This window comes from Neovison vison, chromosome 5 (assembly GCF_020171115.1).
Source record: "Neovison vison isolate M4711 chromosome 5, ASM_NN_V1, whole genome shotgun sequence".
In the NCBI taxonomy this organism is placed as follows: domain Eukaryota; kingdom Metazoa; phylum Chordata; class Mammalia; order Carnivora; family Mustelidae; genus Neogale; species Neogale vison.
In genome coordinates, this window is record NC_058095.1 from 52069020 (window position 1) to 52096692 (window position 27673).

Genomic DNA, 27673 nt, shown 5'->3' on the forward strand with positions numbered 1-27673 from the left:
CTAATTACAGTTTCTGACGAGCTGCCCCCCAGGTCTATGCATTGGGCCTGCTATCACATCGTAACTAACCCGAACCCGAAACCGAATTTGTGTTTGCAGACTTCTCTCCCAAAACCATGGCTCACATGCCCTCCAGGAAGGGGTCTCGATGTGCACCACAGGACTGTGGCTGCATTCCCTAAGGAAATTGTGCCTATCACAGTTGCCCAAACCTTACAGATTAAGAGAAACCTGCAAGGCCCCTGAGCCCACCCCAATTTTGGTGACCGCTCTGGATGCAAATGCGCAGTCTGAAACAACCTGATCAGCTACATTCAGGTAGACAGTCATGTCAATGGTCCTGAGTCAGAAGATTGAACCTGACATGCCCTTAGACCTCATTGGAACCCTTGATTAGGTTTTCAGGCATCTGTCCTCAGGGGCCTATTCTGGAATACCAACTTTTGATACAACATGTGGTCCCTGAGCCACACAACAGAACATTTCCTCTACCCAAGGTAACCATGCTCTTCAACCTGTGCCAAACCCTCAGAAGAGGAGAATCCTGCATCGCACCTTAGCCACCAGCACATTCTAAGATCTCCCTGGTAACAAACCAGCAGTGTGACCCATCTGAAAGAGATTCCATGTTAACTCATGACCCTTGGTACCTCTCACCAGCCACCAGAATGAATCTACCACGTTCCCCACCTGCAATGGAGAATGGAGGTGTGCTTTCCAGGCATCCATGTCGGAGAGCGTTGCTACTTAGAATTTCCACATGGGGGACCCTGGAGCAAACAAATCAGATTCCACCTATCCAGTACAAGGAATCTTACTGTTTGGAGCATCTCACAAGCCTCAGTGTGGGAAATCCTTTATGGCCTCTTGACGCCACCCTTCCATTTGTCATTCATCATAGACACAAATTCCAGTGTGCACAAACATTGGACAACTGCCCTGACTCAGGTGCTGGATCTCTAGAATCACCCACTGCACATTGGAACTGCCTTCTACTTGGCACTGTATTTAACCATAGCTTGGGTTTACAATTCCATCTTCACCCTACTTGTACCCAAGCCCTATTAATAGGGAATTCTGGGGGCACAATGAAGCATTTTGCCTGTCCCGTAGAAAGAAAAAGTGCCTGGTGAGTCTGCCCAGATCCTTCTCATGAGGATCCACCTGCATGGCCCTCGACAGTGCCCTAATATCATAGGCCACCATGGGCACAAAAGCTCTGTCTGACATAGCCTGATCCACGATCTCCAGTCAGCCACCTAGACATTGGGCCCCATATCCTGCAGGCCCCATATCCTGTCGTGGCCCAAAAGCATCATCTCTGCTCAACCTGGTTATTCAGGCATCTGTCCCCAGAACTTAGCTCAAATCCCTTCTTATGGAGGAACTTGAGGCACAAGTGTTCTCCTCCTTGCCGATGGCAGGAAATCTGGCCTGTGAAACGGGTGTCCAACCCTCAGAGTGGGAACCAGCTGCATGGGCCTTCAGATCATGGTCAATCATGGGAGACACCCTGGGCACAAACAGGCATTGTGACCCTCAGAGTGAGCCTGCTTTCAAACAAACCCCCCTCAGTAGCTCCACCAGGAGTCCACAGAGCAGGCCTACCAGGTTGCTACTGCCAAATATTCGCCCTCGTTGGTGTTTTCCAGGCACCCAGACCCAGAAACTGTCTCCGGAATCTCTCTTTTCTGCTTCCCCTGAGACTGAAAACAGCAGTCTTCCCTTCCCCCAGAGATACCAAACTCTTGGGAGGTGGGCGGAATACCCAGAGCGGAAGAATCTCCCATGGCCCCATGAAGCCAACCCTACCTTTTGTGACCGTCTTGGACACAGAATCCAGACAAAATAGCCTGCAAAACCCCTCCATGACACCTTAAGTTCAGTACACTATGAGCTGCCCTCAGGGCCTGCAGATCGGGACTGTGATCACCTCGGCCCTCACCCTAACCCTAGTTCGCATTTGCAGATCTGTCCCCAAAGCCCTGGCCCACATGCCCTCCAGGATGGGGCCTCTGGTGCAACACCAGATGATTGTGCCAACCCTCCTGAAGGAGAGTCTACACTTCACTGTTGCCCAAACCCTGATGATTAAGAGCAAAGTAAATGCCCCTGAGCCCATGTCAATTTCGAAGGACGCACTGGACATAAATGTGCATTCGGACACACAATGAGCACCTGCCTCCAGGAAGACATCCAAGTCAAAGTCCATGAGTCAGATTTGACCTGACATGCCCCTAGGACTTCGTCGATAGGCTAAATTAGATTTTCAGGTGCCAGCCCCAGAGGTCTGTTCTCCCATACCAACTTATATACCAACACGTGGTCCCTGAGCCACACTACAGAACCCCTCCTGTCCCCATAAGGATACCTTGCTCTTGGTAGCTTTGTCCAAGACTCATGTAGGAGAATCCTGCATGGCCCCTGACCACCCCAACATTCTAACATCTCCCTGGATACAAACCAGCATTGTGATCCAACAGCATGAAACTCCATGTCAACTCAGGACAGAAGGAACTTTTCCCCAGAGCCACCAGATCGAACCTGCCATGTTCCTCATCTGCAGTGGTCAATGGAGGTGTGCTTTCCAGGCATCCAAGCAGGAGACCTCTGTTACTCAAACTTTCCATATGGAGAACGGTGAAGAAAAAAAACCAGTCTCGCCCTGTCCAGTAGAAGGAATCTTTGCTGTTAGAAGCATCTCATAAGCCCCTGCATGGGAAATACTCCATGGCCTCGTGATACCACCCCTCCATTTGGTGGTCATCATAAACACATTCTCCAGTATGAGCAAACATCTGACATCTGCCTTACTCAGGTGCTGGATATCTCAAATCAGCCAGTACACACTGGAACTGCCTTTTGCTTGGCACTGAATTTAACTGTAACTTGTGTTTACAATTCCATCCTCACCCTCCTGGTCCCCAAGCCCTCTTGATAGGGAATTCTGGAGTCATAACACAGCATTCTTCATGCGCCACAGAAAGAAGAAGTGCCTGGTGAGACTTCCCAGAAACCCGACATGAGGATCCACCTGCCTTGCCCTTGATGGCACCCTAATATCATAGGCCACCAGGAGTACTCAGTCTCTGTCTGACACAGCCTGAGCCATGACCTCTAGTCTGGCATGCATACAGTGGGCCCCATAAACTGCTGGTGGGACCTGCCTTGGCCCAAAACCATCACATCTGCTCAACCTGGATATTCAGGCATTTCTCCCCAGACTATAGCTCAAATCCCTGACTAAAGGGGAACCTGATGCACAAGAGTACTCCTCATTCCAGATGGCAGGAAACCTGGCTGTTGAGATCGGTGTCCAACCCTCAAAGTGGGAAATAGCTGCAAGGCCCATGAGTCCACAGACACTCTTGTTAGTCACCCTGAGCACAAACAGGCATTGTGACCCTCAACGTAGCCTGCTTTGTAACAAACGCCCTTGGTAGCTAGACCAGGAGCCGGCCGAGCATGCCTGCCAGGTCACTAGTACCAAATGCTTACCCTAGTTCGTGTTTCATTGCGCCCAGGCACAGAACCTTTCTCTGGAATCCCACATTTGGGTGTTCCCTGAGACGGAAAACAGCAGTCTTCCCTTCCCCCAAGACACCAAACTCTTAGGATCTGGGCAGAATCCCCAGAGACGAAGAATCTCCCATGACCTCATGAAGCCACCCCTACCATTTGCAACCATCCTGGGCACACAATCCCGACAGAAAACCCTGTGCTAACGCCTCCAAGACACCTTAATTCCAGTACATGATGCATTGTCCTCAGGGCCTGCATATCGGGCCTGTGATCACCTCGGCTGTCACCCTAACCATCGTTCATGTTTGCAGATTTCTGGCCCCAAAACCCTGGCCCACATGCCCTCCAGGATGGGGCCTCTGGAACCACACCAGACGATTGTGCCTACCCTCCCGAAGGAAACTCTGCCCTTCATTGTTGCCCAAACCCTGAAGATTAGGAGCAATATACAAAGTATCTGAGCCCACCTCAATTGCGAGGGAAACTCTGGACTGAAATGTGCATTCTGGCACACCATGAGCACCGCCTCCAGGCAGACATTCATGTCAAATGCCCTGAGTCAGAAGATTGATCCTGACATGCCCCTAGGACTCCTTCGATACCATAGATTAGATTTTTAGGTGCCTGTCCCCAGAGGCTTTTTCTCCAATAACAACTTAAATTCCAACATGTGGTCCGTGAGCCACACAACAGAATCCCTCCTGTCTCCAGTAGGATAGCTTGCTCTTGGTAGCTATGTCCAAGACTCAGTGTAGGAGAATCCTGCATGGCCCCTGACCACCAAAACATTCTAACTTCTCCCTGGATACAAACCAGCATTGTGATCCAACAGCATGAAACTCCATGTCTACTCAAGCCACTTGGAACTTCGCCCCAGAGTCACCAGAAGGAACTTGCCATGTTCCTCAGCTGCAACGGTCAATGGAGGTGTGCTTTCCAGGCATCCATTTTAGAGAGCTCTGCTGCCCAAACTTTCCATATGGGGTACGGTGGAGCAAACAAACCAGACTCGCCCTGTCCAGTACAAGGAATCCTTGCTGTTTGGAACATCTCACAAGCCCCAGTGGGGGAAATCCTCCATGGTCTCATGACGCCAGCCTTCCATTTGGCAGTCATCATAGACACAAACTCCAGTGGGAGAAAACATCTGATATCCACCCTTTTTTTTTTTTTAAAGATTTTATTTATTTACTTGACAGACAGAGATCACAAGTAGGCAGAGAGGCAGAGAGAGAGGAGGAAGCAGGCTCCCTGCTGAGCTGAGAGCCCGATGTGGGGCTCGATCCCAGGACCCTGGGATCATGACCTGAGCCGAAAGCAGAGGCTTTAACCCACTGAGCCACCCAGGCACCCCTGATATCCACCCTTACTCACGTGCTGGATATCTCGTATCAGCCGCTGCACCCTGGAACTGCCTTCTGCTTGTCACTGCATTTAACCGTAGCTTGTTTTTACAATTCCATCCTCACCCTCTTTGTGCCTATGCCCTCTTGATACAGAATTCTTTAGCCACAATGCAGCATTCTGCCTCCCCCACAGAAAGAAGTGGTGTCTGGTGAGTCTTCCAAGAAACCCCACATTAAGATACACCAGCATGGCCCTCGATGGGACCATAATATCTTAGGCTGCCATGGGCACTCAGGCTCTGTCTGACACAGCCTGAGCTACGACCTTCAGTCAGCCATGCACACAGTGGACCTCATATACTGCATGTGGGACCTGCTGTGGCAAGAAGCCGTCCATTTACTCATCTTGGTTATTCAGGCATCTCTACCCAGACCATAGCTCAAATCCCTGCATATGGGGGAAATTGAAGTACAGGAGTACTCTTCCTTCCCGATGGTAGGAATCCTGGCTGTTGAGATGGGTGTCCAACCCTCAGAGTGGGAACCAGCTGCATGGCCCATGAGACCACAGTCACTCATGGGAGCCGCCCTAGGCATAAACAGGCATTGTGACCTTCAGCGTGAGCCTGAATTCAAACACACCCGATTGATAGCTGGACCAGGAGCCTGCAGAGCAGGCCAGCCAGGTCCCTAGGGCAAAAACCTCACACTTGTTCATGTTTTCCAGGTGCCCAGACCCAGAAACTGTCTCTGGAATCCCTCTTTTGGTGGTCCCCTGAGACGGAAAACAGCAATCTTCACTTCCCCCAGAGTCACCAAACTCTTGGGAGCTGGGTAGAATCCCCAGAGACGAAGAATCTCCCACGGCTCCATGAAGACTCCAATACATTTTGCGACCATGCTGGACACACTATCCAGACAGAAAATTCTGCACTACTGCCTCCATGACTCCATAATTTCAGTACACTATGAGCTGCCCTCAGGGCCTACAGATGGGTCCTGCAGATCACTTCGGCCCTCACTCTAACCCTATTTTGCATTTGCAAATTTCTGTTTCCAAAGCCCAGGCCCACATGCCTTCTAGGATGGGGTCTCTGGAGCCCCGGACAAATGTGCATACGTTCCCGAAGGAAACTCTGCCCTTCACTGTTGCCAAAACCCTGAAGATTAGGAGCAAAGTACAAAGCCCCTGAGCCCACCTCAAATTAAAGGAAAACTCTGGACCCAAATGCATCTTCTGACACACAATGAGGAGCTATCTTCAGGTAGACATCCAAGTCAAAGGCCCTGAGTCAGAAGATTGAACCTGACATGCCTCTAGGACTTCATCTATACCTGAACTTATGTTTTCAGGTGCCTGTCGCCAGAGACCTGTTCTCCAATACCAACTTATATTCCAACATGTGGTCCTTGAGCCACACAACAGAACTTCTCCTGTCCCCAGAAGGATACATTGCTTTTGGTAGCTGTGTCCAAGACTCAGTGTAGGAGGATCCTGCATGGGCCCCTGACCACCCCCAACATTTTAACGTCTCCTTGGATGCAAACCAGCACTGTGATCCAACAGCATGAAACTCCATGTCAACTCAGGCTTCTTGGAACTTCGCCCCAGAAGCACGAGATCGAACCTGCCATGTTTCTTAGCTGCAAAGGTCAATGGAGTTGTGCTTTCCTGGCATCCATGCGAGATTGCTCTGCTACCCAAACTTTCCATATGAGGGACCCTGGAGCAAATAACCCAGACTCCCCCTGTCCAGTAGAATGAAACCTTGCTGTTTGGAGCATCTCACAAGCCCCAGCTTGGGAAATCCTCCATGGTCTCGGGATGCCACCACTCCATTTGTCAGTCTTCATAGACACAAACTCCAGTGTGAGCAAGCATCTGACATCCGCCCTTAGTCAGGTGCTGGATATCTCAAATCAGCCACTGCACACTGGAGCTGCCTACCGTCTGAGACTGATTGAACCGTAGCTTGTGTTTACAATTCCATCATCAACCTCCTGGTCCACAAACCCACTTGATACGGAATTCTGGAGCCACAACGCAGCATTCTGCCTACCCCACAGAAAGAAGTCCTACCTGGTGATTCTGCCCAGAAACCCCACATGAGAATCCACCTGCATGGCCCTCGATGGCACTCTAATATCATAGGATGCAATGGGCACTCAGGCTCTGTCTGACACATCCTGAGCCACAACCTCCAGACAGCCATGCAGACAGTGGTCCCCGTATTCTGCAGGTGGGAAATGCCATGACCCAAAACCGTCATCTCTACTAAACATGGGTATTCAGGCTTCTCTCCCCAGACCGTAGCTCAAATCCCTGCCTATAGGGGAACCTGAAGCACAGAAGTACTCCTCCTTCCTGATGGCAGGAAACCTGGCTGTTGAGATGGGTGTCCAACACTCAGAGTGGGAACCAGCTACATGGCCCATGAGACCACGGCCACACGTGGGAGCCTCCTTGGGCACAAAGAGGCATTGTGACTCTCAGTGTGAGCCTACTTTCAAACAAACTCCTTCGGTAGCTGGACCAGCCTGCAGAGCGGACCTGCCAGGTTCCTAGGTCCAAATCCTCAACTTCATTCGTGTTTTCCATGTTCCCAGAACAAGGATCTGTCTCTGGAATCCCTCTTGTGGGTGTCCCCTGAGATGGTAAACAGCAGTCTTCCCTTGCCCCAGAGACAACAAACTCTTGGGAACTGGGCAGAATCCCCAGAGATGAGGAATCTCCCATGGCACCATGAAACACTCCTACATTTTGCAATTGTCCTGGACACACAATCCAGACAGAAAAGTCTGTGTTACTGTTTCTATGACACCTTAAGTTCAGTACAATATGAGATGCACTCAGGGCCTGCAGATCGGGCCTGTGATCACCTCGGCCCTCACCCTACCCTAGTTCGCGTTTCCAGATTTCTGGCCACAAAGCCATGGCCCACATGCCCTCAGGACGGGGCCTCTGGAGCCAAACCAGACGACTGTGCCTACTCTCCCGAAGGAAACTCTATCCTCACTGTTGACAAACTCCTGAATATTAGGAGCAAAGTAAAAAGCACCTGAGCAGAGTACATTTTGAAGAACGCTCTGGACCCAAATGTGCATTCTGACACAAAATGAGACCCTGCCTCCAGGCAGACATCCAAGTCAAAGGCCTTGAGTCAGAAGATTGAACCTGACGTGCCTCTAGGACTTCATCGATACCAGAGCTTAGATTTTCAGGTGCCTATCCCCAGGGGCCTGTTACCCAATACCAACTTATATTCCAACATATGGTCACTGAGCCACACTACAGAACCCCTCCTGTCCCCAGAAGTATACCTTGCTTTTGGTAGCTGTGTCCAAGTCACAGTGTAGGAGAATCCTTCATGGCCCTCTGACCACACCAACATTCTAACTTCTCCATGGATTCCAACTAGCATTGTGATCCAACAGCATGAAACTCCATGTCAACTCAGGCTGCTTGGAACTTATCCCCAAAGCCACCAGATCGAACCTGCCATTTCCTCAACTGCAATGGACCATGGGGGTGTGCTTTCTAGGAATCGATGTGGGAGAGCTCTGCTACCCAAACTTTCCATATGGGGGACCCCGGAGCAAGCAAACAAAAATCCCCCGTCCAGTAAAAGGAAACCTTGCTGTTTGGAGCAACTCACAAGTCACATCATGGGAAATCCTCCATGGCCTCTTGTGCAACCCCTCCATTTGTCGGTCATCATAGACACAAACTACAGTGTGAGCAAACATCTGACATCCACCCTTACTCAGGTGCTAGATAGTTAGAATCAGCCTTCTGACTTGCACTGGATTGAACTGTAGTTTGTGTTTACCATTCCATCCTCACCCTCCTGGTCCCCAAGGACTCTTCATAGGAAATTCTGTTGCCATGATGCAGCAGCATTCTGCCTCTCCCACAGAAAGAAGTACTTGGTGAGTCTGCCAAGAAAACCCACATGAGGATCCATCTTCATGACCCTTGATGGAACCCCAATATCATAGGCCACCGTGGGCACTCAGGCTCTGTCTGACACAGCCTGAGCCACGACCTCCATTCAGCCACGCAGACAGTGGGCCCCATATTCTGCAGATGGGACCTGTTGTGGCCCAAAGCCATCACATCTACTAAACCTGGATATTCAGGCATCTCTCCACAGACCATAGCTCAAATCCCTGCCTATGGGGGAAACTGATGCCCAGGAGTACTCCTCCTTCCCGATGGCAGGAAACCTGGCTATTGGGAAGGTTGTTCAACCCTCAGAGTGGGAACCAGCTGCGTGGCCTATGAGGCCACAGTCACTCACGGGAGCCGTCCTGGGCACAAAGAGACTGATGTGACCATCAGCCTGAGCATGCTTTCAAACAAGCCCTCTCAGTTGCACCACCAGGATCCCGCATTGAAGGCCTGGTATGCCCCTAGTACCAAATACTAACACTTGTTGGGATATTTCAGGGACACAGACCCAGATCCTGTTTCTGGAATCCCTGTTTTTGGTCACCCCTAAGATGGATAACAGCACTCTTCACTTCCCCAAAAAAGCCACTAAACTATTGGGAGCTGCTAGGATCCTAAGAGAGGAAAAATCTCCGTGTACCCATGAGAAAACATCTGCATTCCGAGGCCATCTGGGACAAGAGTCCAGATATAAAAACTTGTGCTACTGCCTCACATCACCCTAATTACAGTTCCTGATGAACTGCCCTCCAGGTCTAGGCAATGGGCCTGTGATCACATCGCCACTAACCCTAAGCCTAGTTTGTGTTTGCAGACGTCTCTCTCTACCATGGATCACATTCCCTCCAGGATGGTGTCTCTGGAGCCACACCACAGGACTTTGTCTGCCATACCCATGGAAACTTTGCCCAACCCACTTTCCCAAACCCTCCAGATTAGAAAAACCTGCAAGGCCCCTGAGGCCACCCCAATATTTGAGGCTGCTCTAGACACAAATGCGCAGTCTGAAACACCCTTAGTCCCTACATCTAGGCAGACAATCAAGTCAATGGTATGGAGTCAGAAGATTGAAACACACAGGCCCCTAGGACCTCATTGGAACCCCAATTAGGTTTTCATGTATCTGTCCTCAGAGGCCTGTTCTGGAATACCAACTTATGATACAACATGTGGTCCCTAAGCTACACAGCAGAAAAACTACTGTCCCCAGAAGGAAAACGTGCTCTTGGACCTGTGTCAAATCCTGAAGTTAGGAGACTCCTGAATGGCACTTTAGCCACCAGCACAGTCTAAGATCTCCCTGCTAACAAATAAGCATTGTAACCCCTGTGCAAGACATTCCATGTCAACTCAAGGCCTTGGTAATTCATGCCAGAGCCACCAGAACGAAACTGCTATGATCCTCAGCTGCATGGTCCATTGAGATACGCTTTCTGGGCATCCATGCAAGAGAGCTCTGTTACCCAAATTTCCATATGGGGTACCCTGGAGCTAAAACGCCAAACCCCAACTGTCCGGTAGAAAGAAACCTTGCTGTTTGGAGCGTCTCACAAGCCTCAGCGTGGGAAATCCTCCATGGCCTCTGGATGCCAACCCTCCAATTGTCGGTCATCATAGACACAAACTCCAGTGTGAGTAAACATCTGACATACACCCTTACTCACATGCTGGATATCTCGCATAAGAAGCAGCCCTTTGTAACTGCTTCTGCCTGGCACTGAATTTAACTGTAGCTTGTGTTTACAATTCCATCCTTACCCTACTGGTCCCCAAGCCCTCTTGATAGGGAATTCTGGAGCCACAACGTAGCATTCTACCTTCCTCATAAAAAGAAGAAGTGCCTGGTGAGTCTGCCCAGGAACCCCACATGAGGATCAATCTACTCCTGCCTTGAGGGAACCCTGATTAATAGACTGCCCTGGCTACTAGTGCTGTGTCTGACAGAGCCTGAGCCCCGACCTCACGTCAGCCTTCCAGAGAGCGGGGCCCGATTCCAGCTTGTAAGACCGTCCATGGCCCAAGGCCATCATCTCTACCCATCCTTGGTATTCAGGCATTTGTCAACAGAGCTTTGCTGGAATCCCTGCCAATGGGGGAACCGGAAGCACAATGGAGAACTCCTCCTTTCCCATGGCAGGAAACCTGGTTGTTGGAATGGGTGTCCAACCCTCAAAGTGGGCGCCAGCTGCATGGCCAATGAGACCACGCCCACTCCTGAGAGCCGCCCTGGGTACAAACTGGCATTGTGACCCTCAGCCTGAGCATGCTTTCAAACAAGCCCTCTCAGTTACACCACCAGTATACCGCATTGCAGGCCTTGGACACCCCTAGGCCCAAATCATAACCCTTGATTGGATTATCCAGGCGCCCAGACACAAAGCCTGTCTCTGGAATCCCAGTTTGGGGACACCTCTAAGATGGAAAACAGCACTCTTCCCTTTCTGGAAAAAGCCACCAAACTATCGGGAATTACCAGGATTCTTTGAGATGAAATATCTCTCATGGATTCATGAGACAACACCTGCATTCTGAGGCCTTTGTGGACCCACAATCCAGATATAAAAGCCTGTGCGACCACCTAGAGTCACCCTAATTACAATTCCTGACAATCTGTCCTCCAGGTCTATGCACTGGGCTTGTGATCACATCGCCACTAACCCTAACCCAAGTTTGTGTTTGCAGACTTCTCTCTCAAAACCATGGCTCACATGCCCCCAGGATCTGGTCTCTGGAGCCACACCACAGGACTGTGTCTCCATCCCCAAGGAAACTTTAGCCGTCACAGTTGCCCAAACCCTAGAGATTAGGAGAAAATTAGGAGTAATGTGAGTCTGAAACACCATGATCACCTCCATCGAGGCAGACACCAAGTCAATGGTCCTGAGTCAGAAGATTGAAACTGACATGCCCCTAGGACATCATTGGAACCCTAGACTAGGTTCTCAGGCATCTGTCCTCAGAGGCCTGTTCTGGAATACCAACTTAGGATACAACATGTGTTCCCTGATCCACACAATAGAACATCTCCTCTCCCTAGAAGGAAACTGTGCCCTTCGACCTGTGTCAAACCCTCAAGGTGTGAGAATCCTGCATGACCCCTTATCCACCAGCACATTCCAAGATCTCCTTGGTAACAAACTAGCATTAAGACCCATCAGCAAGAAATGTGAAGTCTTCATGTGAAGTCAAGTGAATTCTCCAACCACATCACAGCATTCTGCCATCCCCATAGAAAGAAGAAGTGCCTGGTGAGTCTGTCCCGAATCCCCACTTGAGGATCAATCTGCTTGGCCCTTGAGAGAACCCCAATTTATAGGCAGTTTGGCCACGAGTTCTTTGTCTGAGAGCCTGAGCCCCGACCTAGTGACCTCCTCCCAGAGAGCGGGGCCCACACCCAGCATGTGAGACTGGTCATGGCTCAAGTCCACCATCTCTACCCATCCTTGTTATTCAGGCATCTCTCCCCAGTCCTTTCCTGGAATCTCTGCAAATTGGGGTGTTAGGATTCATAATCAAAGGAGCAGGACTGATACAGAGTGAAGGTCAAGCAAAGCTATATTTCATGCCAAGCATCGAGAATCACACTGACCAATCAGGGCCGTCTCTTGCAAAGAGGTGACCCCTCCCAGGCTCACAGACTAACTTTTATAGAGGTAGTTTAGCCAAGCTATACACAGGTGGCCAATGAGATTTCAGTACACAGAGAATACTGCACATGCATGGTATGTCTGCCTCACACAGAAAAAAAAAAAAAGTTAAGTAACACACGTGTGCCCAACTGAATTTCAAGATATATATGCGTGACCCACTGATTGGATGTCTTCATCTGGCCTGACCCGCCCTTGTATCTAGGCTCTGTAATTAAGTTCTTCTGGGAGGGGCAGGGTCAATCTAAGTTCAGTGCATAGGGTCAATCTAAGTTCACTACATAAACACAAAATGACGCCCTCTGGCCAACCAGACCCTTACATTCCCTCTTTTCTTCGGAGATTAGTCAAATCCTTGTCTTTTCAGCCAGTTCTATGTTCTCTGCTTGTAAGGGGTTATACTGAGCATGTAAGTCTATCATTTTTATAGCTCTAGTTTTCTTTTGTCCAAATGACACTAGTGCACAGTAGGCTGATGAGTTAGCCATTTACCACTTCATCTAATTTCCTACCTATACTTTACATAAACAGGTAACAATAAGAGCAACAATAAACTCATAGTATTTTGAGTCTTAGCTTTAGTCCATGGTCAGCGGGGTCCATTGGCTGAGGCTTCCACCTCTGGGGGGCATCTTCATCCTCAGCTCATTTGATGTGACCCTCTTGAATCCAGGCCCTGATGCCTTCTACTTTTATTGCTGTGGGGGTGGTCATGATAACAGTAAATGGTTCCTTTCAGCGAGGCTCCAAGTTCCCCACTTGATAGCGACGTATGCAATCCAAGTCCTTGTGTTGGTAAGGATGTGGTTCCATCTCCAACTCCATCCAAGTGTGGGGAGCCCAGATCCTGGCATGGGCTTTTTTTTTTTTTTAAGACAGACTGTAATGCCTACAGTGACTGGAGTACAGACTGATCAATAATTTCTGCTAGGGCAACCTCTTGTAGTCGAGGATAGAGCAGGGGGGGTGGTCTCCCAAACATTATTTCAAATGGGGTCACCTTGTTTAAATAGGGTGTACATCGTGCACTGAGGAGGGCGAAGGAAGGAGATCCAGCATCCACTGCCAGTCTCCAGAATTGTTTTTGTCAAGGTCTCTTTAAGAGTCCGGTTCATTCTCTCTAGTTGCCCGGATCTCTGGGGCCCATAGGCACAACATAGTTTCCAATTTGTGCCCACGGCCTTGGCCAATGTCTGTGAGACTGAGCTAAAAAATGCAGGGCCATTGTCTGACCAAATCACGAAAGGCAGCCGAAACCTAGGAATTATTTCTTCTAGTAACATTTTTTTGCCTATCACTCCTACTGTCTCACGTTTGGTACTTGGAATTGCTTGCTTATAAGTTTCTTGAGTTTGTATATCCCCAAATAAGTACCCTGATGTGTCTGGTCTATTATCTTCTTACCTAGTCTTCGAAGAAGAATTAAATTTCTCTTTTAGTCTTAGCCCAGTCTCCTTCATATTCTAATTTATCCCATTTTGGTAAATACTTTAAATCTTCCTCTGAATAGTCCAGTTTTTCTGGTAGGGCTAGAGCCGGGAGTGTAATCAGCTTTTGCACTGTTTCACAGGCTGCTTGCTTTGCAGCTTGATCTGCTAAGTGGTTTCCTTTTGAAATCATGTCAGTCCCCTTTTGGTGTCCTGGGCAATGTGGAAGGGCTTGGTAACATCTAGGATGGCCAATGCTGGGGCACTCATTAAGGCTGTTTGTAATTCCTAAAATGAAACTTCTGCCTCAGCTGTCCACTCTATCATAGTGAGCCCTCCTTTTGCCAGTTCGTAGAGAGGTCAGGCAAGCTCTTCAAACCACAGAATTCACAGCTTACAGCAGCACACTGTACCAGGAAACACCCTTACTTTTCATGATATTGTGGGATGGGTGTATCGCTAAACCTAACCCTAATACTAACCCTAAAGCTAACCCTGGCCGGCACGTGGGCACAGAAGAGGCACATTGACTTCATCCTAATGGTAGCCCCAGGAAGTCTGTGTCACCAGGTCAGAAGCCATGCATTTCAACCTTGGCACAGGGGATGGGACACAGGCAGGAGGAGGGAGGCTTTGCCTCGATCCCAGAGCAGATCTAGGCCTCTTCGGGCTGTGTTACATTCCCCTGCCCAGCCCTAGGCACACCCGTGTCTTGCCAGGTGTGTGCACCAGCCTCCTGGGAGAGCGGGGATGGAATGCATGGAGAGGGCCTACCCCTGATGGCATATGTAGAATTGGAAGCCAGATCACCCCCAATGTGCAGATGGGGAGACTCGGGAGGCCCTGAGAGCCACAGGGTGTGTGCGGGCTCACAGTCTTGGGTAGGAGCAGGAACCCAGTCTGAACCCAGGTCTGTGCCCTCCCAGCGGGGACAAAAGCTGCACCCAGGCCTCCAAGGGCGTGGGGGGGTTTGCAGGGGTCACTGGATCGACAGGGCATGGGGTGGAGAGTGAGTCTTGAGCAGCTGGGGGAGGGGCGCACTCAGGATACACTGGTGGGAGCAGGAAGTACGGTAAGGAGCCCCCAGGCAGTGGTGACCTCACTTCCCGGAAGACAGAGCCCAACGGAATTGGAACCCACGATCCAGGCACCCACATTCCAGACAAAACCACCCTGCCCAGCTCATTTCTGGGCACATCCTGAAGGAAGCGACATGTTCTTGTGCTGTCTACCGAAGCCCAGAGGATGCAGGCAGAGGAGAGCTCGCCTGCCAGACACGACCCTCACTGGGCAGGTCATGTCAGGCTTCCCCGATGCCTCTGGCCCTTTTGGCAAAAAGAATCAAAAGGTGACACCGGGGGGCTCAGAGTCAGAGAGTACCACACCTTCTGATCGACACGTGTATCCCTAGGTCTCCTCCCCGCGGTGTGTGTGTGTGTGTGTGTGTGTATGTAAGTGTGTGTTTGTAAAGAGAGCACATTGGGGGTGGAGACGCCCCAAGCAGGAGCAGGCTGATGAGGGGTCAGATGCCTGGTGGGCAGGTCATGTTCACGCCACAGGTTGAGGCTGGATACGTGGGATCCAGTGTGGGGGCTACACCCTACTGTCTAGGGCTTATCCTGAGACTCAGCAGGAATGGATCAATGACCCAGGTGGGAGGCTAATCCTAACACTAACCCCTAACACTGACACTGACCCTGACTGTGAGCCTGACCAAAACGCTAATCGTAGCCTTGACTCTGACCGTGACCCAGACCATGATCATGAGCCAAACACTAACCCTAAAACTAAGCCTGACGCTGAACTTAATCCAGACAATGAACCTAAACCTAACCCTGACATTACCTTAAAACCGACTCATCCCTAACTGTGACCCTAACCCTGAGACTAATCCTAACCCTGATCCTGACCTAACCCTGACCCTAACCCTAAACCTGAGCCTACCTTAACCCTAATTCCAACCCTGACCCTAACGAAGTCTAACCCTAAACCTGACCCTAAACCTAACTCTAAACTTAACCCTAACCCTAACACTAACCCCTAACCCTGACCAGGACCCTTACTGTGAGCCTGACCTTAACCCTAATCCTAGCCCTGACCCTGACCGTGAGCCTGACCAGAACCCAAACCCTAACCCTAAGCCTGATGCTTACCTTGATCTGGACCCTGAACCGAACCCTAATGCTGGCCTTACCCTAACCGTGACCCAGACACTAACCCAGACCCTGACCCTGACCCCGACCCTGACCTAATCCTGACCCTAACCCTCACCCTGAACAGTGAGCCTGACCCTAACCCTATCCCTAATGGTAACCCTAACCCTGACCCTAATACGGAACCACAACCTAAACCTAACGCTGAACCTAACTGTAACACTAACCCCTACCCTACCCAAACCCTAACCCTGACCCTAACGCTCTCTAACCATAACGCTAAACATAACCCTACTTCTAACCCTAACACTAACACCAAACCCAAAACTTTCACCTGAACCTATCCCTGACCCTAACCATAACCCCAACCCTAACCCTGAACGAAACCTGACCCTGACCCTGACACGAACCTTGCCCCTAAACCAAAACCTGACTCTGACCCTAAATCTGAAACTGGACCTGACCTTCTCCCTGACCCTGACCCTGAACAAGACCCTAAACCTAACCCTCACCCTAACACTGACCATGACCATAGCACTAACCCTGACTCCGACTGTGAGCCTGACCCTAAACATAACCCTAAACGTAAACCTGACCCTGACCCTAACACGAGACATGACCCGAAAACTAATACTGACACTAACCCCAACACTAACCCCTAACCCTAACCCTGACACTGACCCAAACTCTGTCTAATGTTAACCCTCAACCTAACTCTAACCCTAACCCTAAACCCTAACTTTAACCCTATCCTTGACACTATCCCTCACCCTGACCCTATCCCAACCCTGAACTTTGCCTAACCCTGACCCGGACCCTAGCCTTGAAACTAAACCGAACACTGACCCTGACCCTAAACTGAACACTGGCCCTGACCTTAAACCTGATCGTGGCCCTGACCCTAAACCTAAACCTGACCCTATCTCTAACTCTAACCCAAAACCTGACACTGACCCTGACCTTAACCCTATCTGTAACCCTCACCCTAACCCAAACCCCTAAACAAAACCCTAACCTTCCTTGTCCTTCTTCCCACCCAATGACTTAAGCCAGGGCTAAATCCAAGGACAGTCTGGACCTCTGTCACGGGGAACAACCAGGAAGACCAAGCAGAGGGAGAGAGAAGTTGAAGGGGCTCACTGATTTCGTGCCCTGACTTGGCCTCCACTGATGTCTCCAAGTCTTTTGGCTCAACTCCACCTTGAGCAGGACCCTGGGAGGGATTCTGAATTCCAGGCCAGCTGGGTGGGGGGTACTCGATGACCTTTGAATCCCCAGATGTCTAACCCGCCTGGCCATGCACCCTGAGCCTTGTTTCCCAGGATAGGCACGGTTCCGGTGCTCAGCAGACTTTGGGGACACAGAGCAACTGGCAGTGATGAGGGAACATGGGGGACCATTCAGGGACAGGGCCATGGTCCCGTACACATCCACCACAAGGCTGGGTCATGGTATAGGTGCTGTGGGAGGGCTCCAGTGCACACCATGCCCTCTCAGAATGGAGGTCTTTGTGCCTGGTGCACCTTTCCTCCGCCTCCACCTAAACCTGGAGGAACAGCCAGGTTCAAACATTTCCATGTCCTTCCCTCAGGGACAGTTGTTAATCGGCAGTCAAGAGAGGCAGGGACTGGCCCAGGACAAAAGAAGGGAACAGAGTCCAAGGAGCAGAGCTTCCCTCCAGTCCTAGGCAAGCCAGGATCATCCCATGAGGTTGGCTAGGAGGGTGAAAGCTTCTCAGATCCTTGGGGAGAGCTACCCACCCCATCCCATGTGGGGACATGACCTCGGACATCCCCAGACAGCTAGAGGCATATGTGTTTGAGCACTCACATGCACAGACACACACACACACACACACACACACCCCACTCTGCCCAGCTAGGGGTCAGAGGTGGACACCAAGGGAAAATGGTGGGTAAAAAGGGTGAAAGAAGAAAGAGGTTGGAGACAGCTCGGCCATGGGGTATGGGCATCAGGACTCCTGGCCAGGACCGAGATCCAAAGCATTGGGAGTGGAGACAGGACGAGCTAATGGTCAAGGGGTCCCCAAGGGGCCCAGGGGCTTTGCAAGGGCACTGGGCAGGAACAGTGTCTGGGGCCTGGTGTACATCATCACCCTGGACTACTGGAAGTAGGAAGAGGTAACCACCCTGTGTGGACAGGGCTACAACACCGAAGGCCTCCCCTTACTCTTCTATCAATGGGGCCATAGAGACAGGGTGTCCCTAGACTCCCACAGGCTTGTAGAAGAGCCTGTTGGCCTTGAATCTCTATCTGAGACCCACTGTGCTCTGTCTTGGGTAAATGCTTTCTACTCCCTCGAGTTCCTTCTGAGCAGAAGACAGCCTGGATGCTCTGGAGTCTGACAATGTGAGCTTGCAGAATGTGGCAGAGCACTAGGCCCCTGGCCTGGGGACCAAGGTCAGGACCCTCCTTGTTGCAGCCTCAGAGTCCCCATTGTGAAGAGGTTCCAGAGTCAGTGCTCTGCTCAGGGTGAGAAGGCTTTACATAGCAAGGAACCAAGCACCAGCACAGGAGAGGAAAACAGGGACAAGGAAGACACCGGAGATTTCACCCATCAGCTCTGGAGCCCACAGATCCTGCTCCTGTGAGACACACAAATACAGAGACAGATGTAGATGCAGACATGGAGAGAAAGACAAAGACAGAGACAGACACTCAACACAGGAGACAGGGAACCAGCTGATGTGCCAGACTTTCCTCAATCAGCTTGGAAATGACAGCCAAACATTTTGTCCCCTTCTCAGTCCCATGGTCCATCCACCCTGGGAGGACGGATTCAGGAATGCCCGGGGACCACTGTGGGGGCTGGCCAGCACATGGGCGCAGACAAGGCCCTTGAACCTCAACTTATGGAAGCCCTGGGAAGCCTGGTTCACCAAGGTAGAAGCCATGCACTGCAACCTTGCCACGGGGATGGGACATAGGCAGGAGGAGGGTGGTTTTGCCTAGATCACAGAGCAGATCCAGGCCTCTTTGGGCTGTGTTCCATTCTGCTGCCCAGCCCCAGGCTCACCCTGCCTTGCCAAGTGTGTGCACCAGCCTCCTGGTAGAGGGGGATGGAATGTATGGAGAGGTTCTATCCCTGATGGCATCCCTAGAAGTAGAAGCCAGAAAACCCCCAAAGTGCAGATGGGGAGACTGTGGAGGCCCTGAGACCCACAGGGTGTGTGTGGGCTCACAGTCTTGGGCAGGAGTAGGAGCCCGGTCTGAACCCAACTCTGTGCCCTCCCAGTGGGGATAACAGCTTCACCCAAGCCTCCCAGGGGCTGGGGGGAGGCTGTGTGTGGGTCACTGGATGGACAGGGCATGGGGTAGAGTGTGAGCCTTGAGAAGCTGGGGGAGGGGCATCCTCAGGGAGCTCTGGTGGGAGCAGGAAGACACTAACACTAATCCTGATCCTGATTGCGTGCCTGATCCTAAACTTAACCCTAAATGTAAACCTGACCCTGACCAACCACAGGCCATGACATGAAACCCTAATACTAATCCCTAACCATAACCCTGACGCAAACACTGTCTAAACCTAACCCTCAACCTAATTTTAACCCTAACCTTAACCACTAAATTTAACCTTATCCCTGACCCCATTCCTCACCCTGATCCTATCCCTAGCCCTGAACTTTGACTAACACTGAACCTGAACCTAACATTGAACCTAAACCGAACCATGACCCTGACCCTATACCCATCCCTGACCCTAACCCTGACCCTTACCCTAACTCTAACCCTAACCCTGACCCTGAACCTGACCCTGACCCTAACAGTAACGTCACCCTAACCGAAACCCCTAAACCACACCCTAACCTTCCCTGCCTCCTTCCGACCCACTGACTCATGCCAGGGCTAAATCCAAGGATAGGCTGGACCTCTGTCCAAGGGAACAACCAGGAAGACCAAGCAGAGGGAAGGAGAAGTTGAAGTGGCCAACTGATTTCCCTGCCCTGACTTGTCTTCCACTGATGCATCCAAGTCATCTGGCTCAACCCCACCTTGAGCAGGACCCTGGGAGGGATTCTGAATTCCAGGCTAGCTGGGTGGGGGGTACTCGATGACCTTTGCATCCCCAGATGTCCAACCCGCCTGGCCACGCACCCTGAGCCTTGCTTCCCAGGATAGGTATGGCTCCGGTGATCAGCAGAGTTTGGGGTCACAGAGCACCTGGCAGAAGTGAGGGAACATGAGGGACCCATCAAGGACAGCTCCATGATCGTGTGCACATCCACCACAAGGCTGGGTTATGGTACAGGTGCTGTGTGCCTTGTCTCCTGTGCACACCTGGCCCTCTCGGAATGGAGGTCTTTGTGCCTGGTGCACCTATTCTCCACCTCCACCTACCCATGGAGGAACGCCCAGGTTCAAGCATTTCCATGTCCATCGCTCAGGGACAGTTGAGAATCTGCGGTCAAGAGAGGCAGCTACTGGCCCAGGATAAAAGACGGGTACAGAGTCCAAGGAGCAGAGCTTCTCTCCAGTCCTAGGCAATCCCTGACTCTCCCATGAGGTTTGACTGGACGGTGAGGGCTCCTCAGATCCTTGGGGAGAGGTAACAACCCCATCACATGTGGGGACATGGCCTCAGGCATCCCCAGACAACCAGAGGCATATGTGTTTGAGCGAACGCATACACACACACACACACACACACACACCCCGATCAGCCCAGCTAGGGGTTAAAGGTGGAGAAACCCGGGGCAAATGGTGGGTAACAAGAGGGAAAGAAGAAAGAGGTAGGAGACATCTTGGCCATGGGGTCAAGGGCATCAGGACGCCTGGCCAAGATTGAGTTCCAAAGCATGGGGAGGGGAGACAGGATGGGCTGATGGTCAAGGGGTCCCCAGGCGGCACAGGGGATTTGCAAGGGCACTGGGTGGGGACAGTGTCTGGGGTCTGGGGTCCATCACCACCCTGGACTTCTGGAAGTAGGAAGAGGTAACCACCCTGTGTGGACAGAGCTACAACACCAAAAGCCTCCCCTTACTTTTCTATCAATGTGGCCATAGAGACAGGGTGTGCCTAGTCTTCCACAAGGTTGTAGAAGAATCTGTTGGCCCTGAATCTCGATCCCTGACCCACGGTGCTCCAAGTCTTGGGAAAAAGATTTCTACTCCCTCTAGGTCCTTCTGAGCAGAAGACATCCAGGAGGCTCGGGGGGCTGAAATTGTGAGCTTGCAGAATGTGGCAGAGCACTAGGCCCCTGGCCTGGGGACCAAGGTCAGGACCCTCCTTGTTTCAGCCTCAGGGTCCCCATTGGGAAGAGGTTCCAGAGTCAGTGCTCTGCTCAGGGTGAGAAGGCCTTACTTAGCAAGGAACCAAGCACCAGCACAGAAGAGGGAAACAGGGACAAGGGAGACACCGGAGGTTTCGCCCTTCAGCCCTGGAGCCCACAGACCCTGCTCCTGTGAAATACACAAAAACAGAGACAGATGCAGACGCATACACAGAGACAAAGACAAAGACAGAGACAGAGACAGACACTGAACACAGGCGAGAGGGAATCAGCAGAAGTGCCAGACATTCCTTCATCAGCTTGGAAATGACAGCCAAATATTTTGTCCCCTTCTCAGGCCCACGAGCCATTCAACCTGGGAGGACGGATTCGGGAATGACCGGGGACCTCTGTGGGGCCTGGCCAGCACATGGGCGAAGACGAGGCCCTTGGACCTCAAACTAACGGAAGCCCTGGGAACTCTGTGTCACCAAGGTCAGAAGCCATGCACTTCAACCTTGCCACGGGGGATGGGACACAGGCAGGAGGAGGGTGGCTTTGCCTGGATCCCAGAGCAGATCCAGGCCTCTCTGGGCTGTGTTCCATTCCCCAGCCCAGCCCCAGGCACACCCGTGCCTTGCCAAGTGTATGCACCAGCCTCCTGGGAGAGTGGGATGGAACGCATGGCGAGTGCCTACCCCTGATGGCATCCCTAGAAGTAGAAGTCAGAACACACCCAATGTGCAGACGGGGAGACTGGGGAAGTCCTGAGAACCACAGGGTGTGTGCGGGCTCACAGTCCTTGCAGGAGCAGGAGCTCGGTCTGAACCCAGATCTGTGCCCTCCCTGCAGGGAAAACAGCTGCACCCAGGACTCCCAGGGGCTGGGGGGAGGCTGTGTGGGTGTCACTGGATGGAAAGGGCATGGGGTGGAGGGTGAGACTTGAGCAGCTGGAGGAGGGGTGCCCTCAGGGAGCTCTGGATGGGAGCAGGAAGTACTGTAAGGAGCCCCCAGGCAGTGGTGACCTCACTTCCCTGAAGACAGAGCCCAATGGAATTGGAACCCACGTATCCAGGCACCCACATTCCAGAGAAAACCACCCTGCCCAGCTCATTTCTGGGCACATCCTGAAGGAAGCTACATGTTCTTGTGCTGTCTACCGAAGCCCAGAGAATGCAGGCAGAGGAGAGCTCGCCCGCCAGACACGTCCCCTCACTCGGCAGGTCATGCCAGGCTTCCCTGATGCCTCTGGCCCTTTGGCAAATTGAACCAAAATGTGAAACCGGGGTGCTCAGAGTCAGAGAGTCCCAAACCTTCTGATTGACCTGTGTAGCCCTAGGTCTCCTCCCCGTGTGTGTCTGAGTGTGTGTGTGTGTGTGTGTGTGTGTGTGTGTGTTTAATGGGAGCTCATCAGGGGTGGAGACGCCCCAAGCATGATCAGGCTGATGAGGGTTCAGATGCCTGGTGGGCAGATCATGTTCACACCCAGGTTAAGGCTGGCTAGGAGTGAGCTGGTGTGGGGGCTGCACTCTTCTGCCCAGGGTTTATCCTGAGACCCTGCAGGGATGGGTCATTGACCCAGGTGGTGGGCTAAACTTAATAATAACGCCTAATCCTAACACTGACCCTGAATGTGAGCCTGACCCAAACCCTAACCCAGTCGTGACCCTGAACATGACCGTGATCCTGACCCGAACCCTAACCCTAAACCTAAGCCTGACTCTGACCCTGATCCTGATCATGAACCTAAACCTAACCCTGACCGTACTCTAAACCTGACTCATCCCTAACTGTGACCCTGACCCTGACGCTAATCCTAACCCTCATTTGACCTAACCATTACCATAACCCTATTCCCTGACTGTGACTGTGAGCCTGACCCAAACCCTAACCTTATGTAACCTTATCCCTGACACTAATACGAACCCAGAAACTAAACCTAGTGCTGACCCTAACAATAACACTACCCCCTACCCTAACCCAAACCCTAACTCTGATCCTAACGCTGTCTAACCATAGCAGTAAGCATATCCCTACTTCTAACCCTAACCTGAACCCCAAACCAAAACTTTCCCCTGAATCTAACCCTGACCCTGACCCGAACCTGGACCCTAAACCGAAGCCTGACCCCGAGCATAAACGTGACCCTGACCCTGACCTTCACCTGACCCTGACCCTGTCACTGACCCTAAACGTAACCCTGACCTTAACAGTGATCCTGACCCTGATCCTCACACTAACCCTGACCGTGACTGTGAGCCTGACCCTAATCCTAACCCTAAAAGTAACCCTGTCCCAGACCCTAACAGGGGCCCTGACGCAAAACCTAACGCTGACCTTAACCCTAACACTAACCCCTAACCATAACCCTGACCCTGAACCTAACCCGGTCTAACCCTAACCCTCAACCTAACTCTAATACTAACCCTAATCCCAAATTTAAACCCTGAACCTATCCCTGACCCTGACCATAACCCTAATACTGAACTTTGCCTAAACCTGGCCCTAAAACTAACACTGACCATAAAACGGACCCTGACCCTGAACGTAAACCTAACTCTGACCCAGACAGTGAGCCTGACCAGAACCCTAACCCTAATGCTAAACCTGATCCTGACCCTAATCATAACCCAGAATATAAAGGTAAAGCTGACCTTACCCTAGCCATGACCCTAAAACTGTCCCTGACCCTGACCCTTACTCTGACACTAACCCTAACCCTGACACTGACTGTGAGCCTGACCATAAACCTAACCCTGAACCTAACCTTGACCCTGACCCCGACCATAAGCCTAACGATAACCCTGACGCTAACAATGTCTAACTCTAACCCTGACCCTAACTCTAACCCTAACCTTAACCCTAACCCTAAAACTAACCAAAAACCCTGACCCTGACCAGGAATGTGAGCCTGACCCAAACCCTAACCAGCCCTGACCCTGACTCTGACCCTGACCATGAGCCTGACCTAAACCCGAACCCTAAACCAAAGCCTAAAGCTGACCCTGATACGGACCCTGAACATAAACCTAACCCTGACCTTACACTAACCCTGACTCAGACCCTAACCTAGACCCTGACCCTGACCTAACCTTGACCCTAACCCTAACCCTGACCATGACTGTGAGCCTGAACCTAACCCTAACCCTAAATGTAACCCAAACGCTGACCCTAATACGGAACCAGAACCTAAAATTAATGATGACCCTAACGGTAAAACTAAACACTACCCTAAGCCAAATCCTACTCCTAACCCTAACTGAGTCTAACCCTAACCATAACCATATTCCTACTTCTAACCCTAAACATAACACCAAACCCTAACCTTTCCCCTGAAACTAACACTGACCCTGACCCTAACCATAACAATAACCCTAACCCAAACCTAACCCTGACACTGAACCCAACGATGCCCCTAAACCAAAACCTGACGCTGTTGCTAAATTTGACCCTGTCCCTGACCTTCACCCTGACACTGACACTGACCCTGACACTAAACGTACCCTCACCCTAACACTGACCCAGATCCTGACCCTAACACTAAGCCTGACCATGACTGTGAGCCTGAAGCTGACTGTGATCCTGACCCTAATCATAACCATAAACGTAAACCTGACCCTGGCCCTAACACGGGCCATGACCCAAAACCTAACGCAGAACATAACCCTAACACTAACCCCTAACCCTAACCCTGACCCTGACCCAAACCCTGTCTAAACATAACCATCAACCTAACTCGAACCCTAACCCTATCCTCCCATGAGGTGTGCCTGGAGGATGAGAGCTCCTCAGATCCTTGGGGAGAGCTACCTACCCCATCCCATGTGGGAACATGACCTCGGACATCACCAGACAGCTAGAGGCATATTGTTTGAGCGCTCGCATACACAGACACACACACACACACACATACACACACCCCGCTCTGCCCAGCTAGGGGTCAGAGGTGGACACCAGGAAAAATGATGGGTAAAATGGGTGAAAGAAGAAAGAGGTTGGAGACAGCTCGGCCATGGGGTCAGGGGCAATAGGACTCCTGGCCAGGACTGAGATTCAAAGCATGGGGAGTGGAGAAAGGACGAGCTGATGGTCAAGGGGTCCCCAAGGGGCCCAGGGGCTTTGCAAGGGCACTGGTGGGGACAGTGTCTGGGGTCTGGTGTCCATCACCACCCTGGACTACTAGAAGAAGGAAAAGGCAACCACCCTGTGTGGACAGAGCTACAACACCAAAAGCCTCCCCTTCATCTTCTATCAATGGAGCCATAGAGACAGGGTGTCTCTAGTGTCCCACAGGCTTATAGGAGAGCCTGTTGGCCTTGAATCTCTATCTGAGACCCACTGTGCTCTCAGTCTTGTGTAAATGCTTTCTACTCCCTCGAGGTCCATCTGAGCAGAGGATAGCCTGGAGGTTCGGGGGGCTGACATTGTGAGAGTGCAGAATGTGGCAGAGCACTAGGCCCCTGCCCTGGGGACCAAGGTCAGGACCCTCCTTGTTGCAGCCTCAGGGTCCGCATTGGGAAGAGGTTCCAGAATCAGTGCTCTGCTCAGGGTGAGAAGGCCTTAAATAGCATGGAACCAAGCACCAGCGCCGGAGAGGGAAACAGGAACAAGGGAGACACTGGGAGTTTCGCCCTCAGCCCTGGAGCCCACAGATCCTGCTCCTGTGAGAAACACAAAAACAGAGATAGACACAGACACAGACACAGAGACAAAGACAGAGACAGAGACAAACACTGAACACAGGAGAGAGGGAACCAGCAGAAGTGCCCGATTTCCTTCCATCAGCTTGGAAATGACAGCCAAACAATTTGTACCCTTATCAGTCCCACGGGCCATCCATCCTAGGAGGATGGATGTGGGAATGCCCGTGGACAACTATGCGAGCTGGCCAGTACATGGGCCCAGACGAGGCCCTTGGACTTCAAACTAATGGAATTCCCGGGAAGTCTGTGTCCTAAAGGTCAGAAGCCATGCACTGCAACCTTGCCACGGTGAATGGGATTTAGGCAAGAGGAAGTGGTTTTGCTGGATCCCAGAGCAGATCCAGGCCGCTCTGGGCTATGTTCCATTCCCCCGCCCATCCCCAGACACACTCATGACTTGCCAAGTGTGTGCACCAGACTCCTGGGAGAGCGGGGATGGACCGCATGGAGAGGGCCTACCCCTGATGGCATCCCCAGAAGAAGAAGCCAGAACACCCCCAATGTGAAGACGGGGAGACTGAGGAGGACCTGAGAGACACAGGATGTGTGCGGGCTCACAGTCCAGGGCAGGAGCAGGAGCCCGGTCTGAAACGAACTCTGTTCCCTCCCAGCGGAGAAAAAAGCTGCGCCCATGCCTCCCAGGAGTTGTGGGGAGGCTGTGTGAGGTTCACTGGATGGACAGGGCATGGGGTGGAGGGTGAGACTTGAGCAGCTGGGGGAGGGGCGCCCTCAGGGTGCTCTGGATGGGAGCAGGAAGTCCAGTAAGGAGCCCCCCAGGCAGTGGTGACCTTACTTCCCTGACAACAGAGCCCCACGGAATTGGAACCCACTGATCCAGGCACCCACATTCCAGAGAAAACCACCCTGCCCAGCTCATTTCTGGGCACAGCCTGAAGGAAACAACATGTTCTTGTGCTATCTACCTAAGCCCAGAGAATGCAGGCAGAGGAGAGCTCGCCCGCCAGACAAGTCCCCTCACTGGGCAGGTCATGTCAGGCTTCGCCGATGCCTCTGGCCCTTTTGGCAAAAAGAATCGCAATGTCACACTGGGGGGCTCAGAGTCAGAGAGTCCCACACCTTCTGATTGACCCGTGTACCCATAGGTCTCCTCCCCGTGTGTATGTGTTTGTGTGTCTGTGTGTGTGTGTCTGTGTGGTTGTGTGTGTGTGTGTGTTTAAGAGAGCTCATTGGGGATGGAGATACCCTGAGCAGGAGCAAGCTTATGAGGGGTCCGATGTCTGGTTGGCAGGTCATGTTCACACCCCAGGTCAAGGCAGCTATGTGAGAACAGGTATGGGGGCTGCTCCCTTTTGCCCAGGGTTTATCCTGAGACCCTGCAGTGACAGGTCAATGACCCAGGTACGCGCATAACACTAAGACTAAACACTGAAGCTGACCCTGACCCGGACCCTGACTGTGAGCCTGACCCAAAACCTAACCCTAGCCCTGACCCTGACCCTGACTGAGTTCCTGACCCGACACCTAACACTAAATCTAAGCCTGATGCTGACCCTGATCCGGACCCTGACCCTAAACCTAACCTGACCTTACTCTAACCCTTACTCATCCCCAAAAGTGATTCTGACTCTGACCGTAATCATTACACTAACCCTAGCCAAATCCTAACACTAACCCTAACACTGATCTTTGAGCCTGACCCTAACTGTAACCCTAAAAGAAACCCTAACCCTGC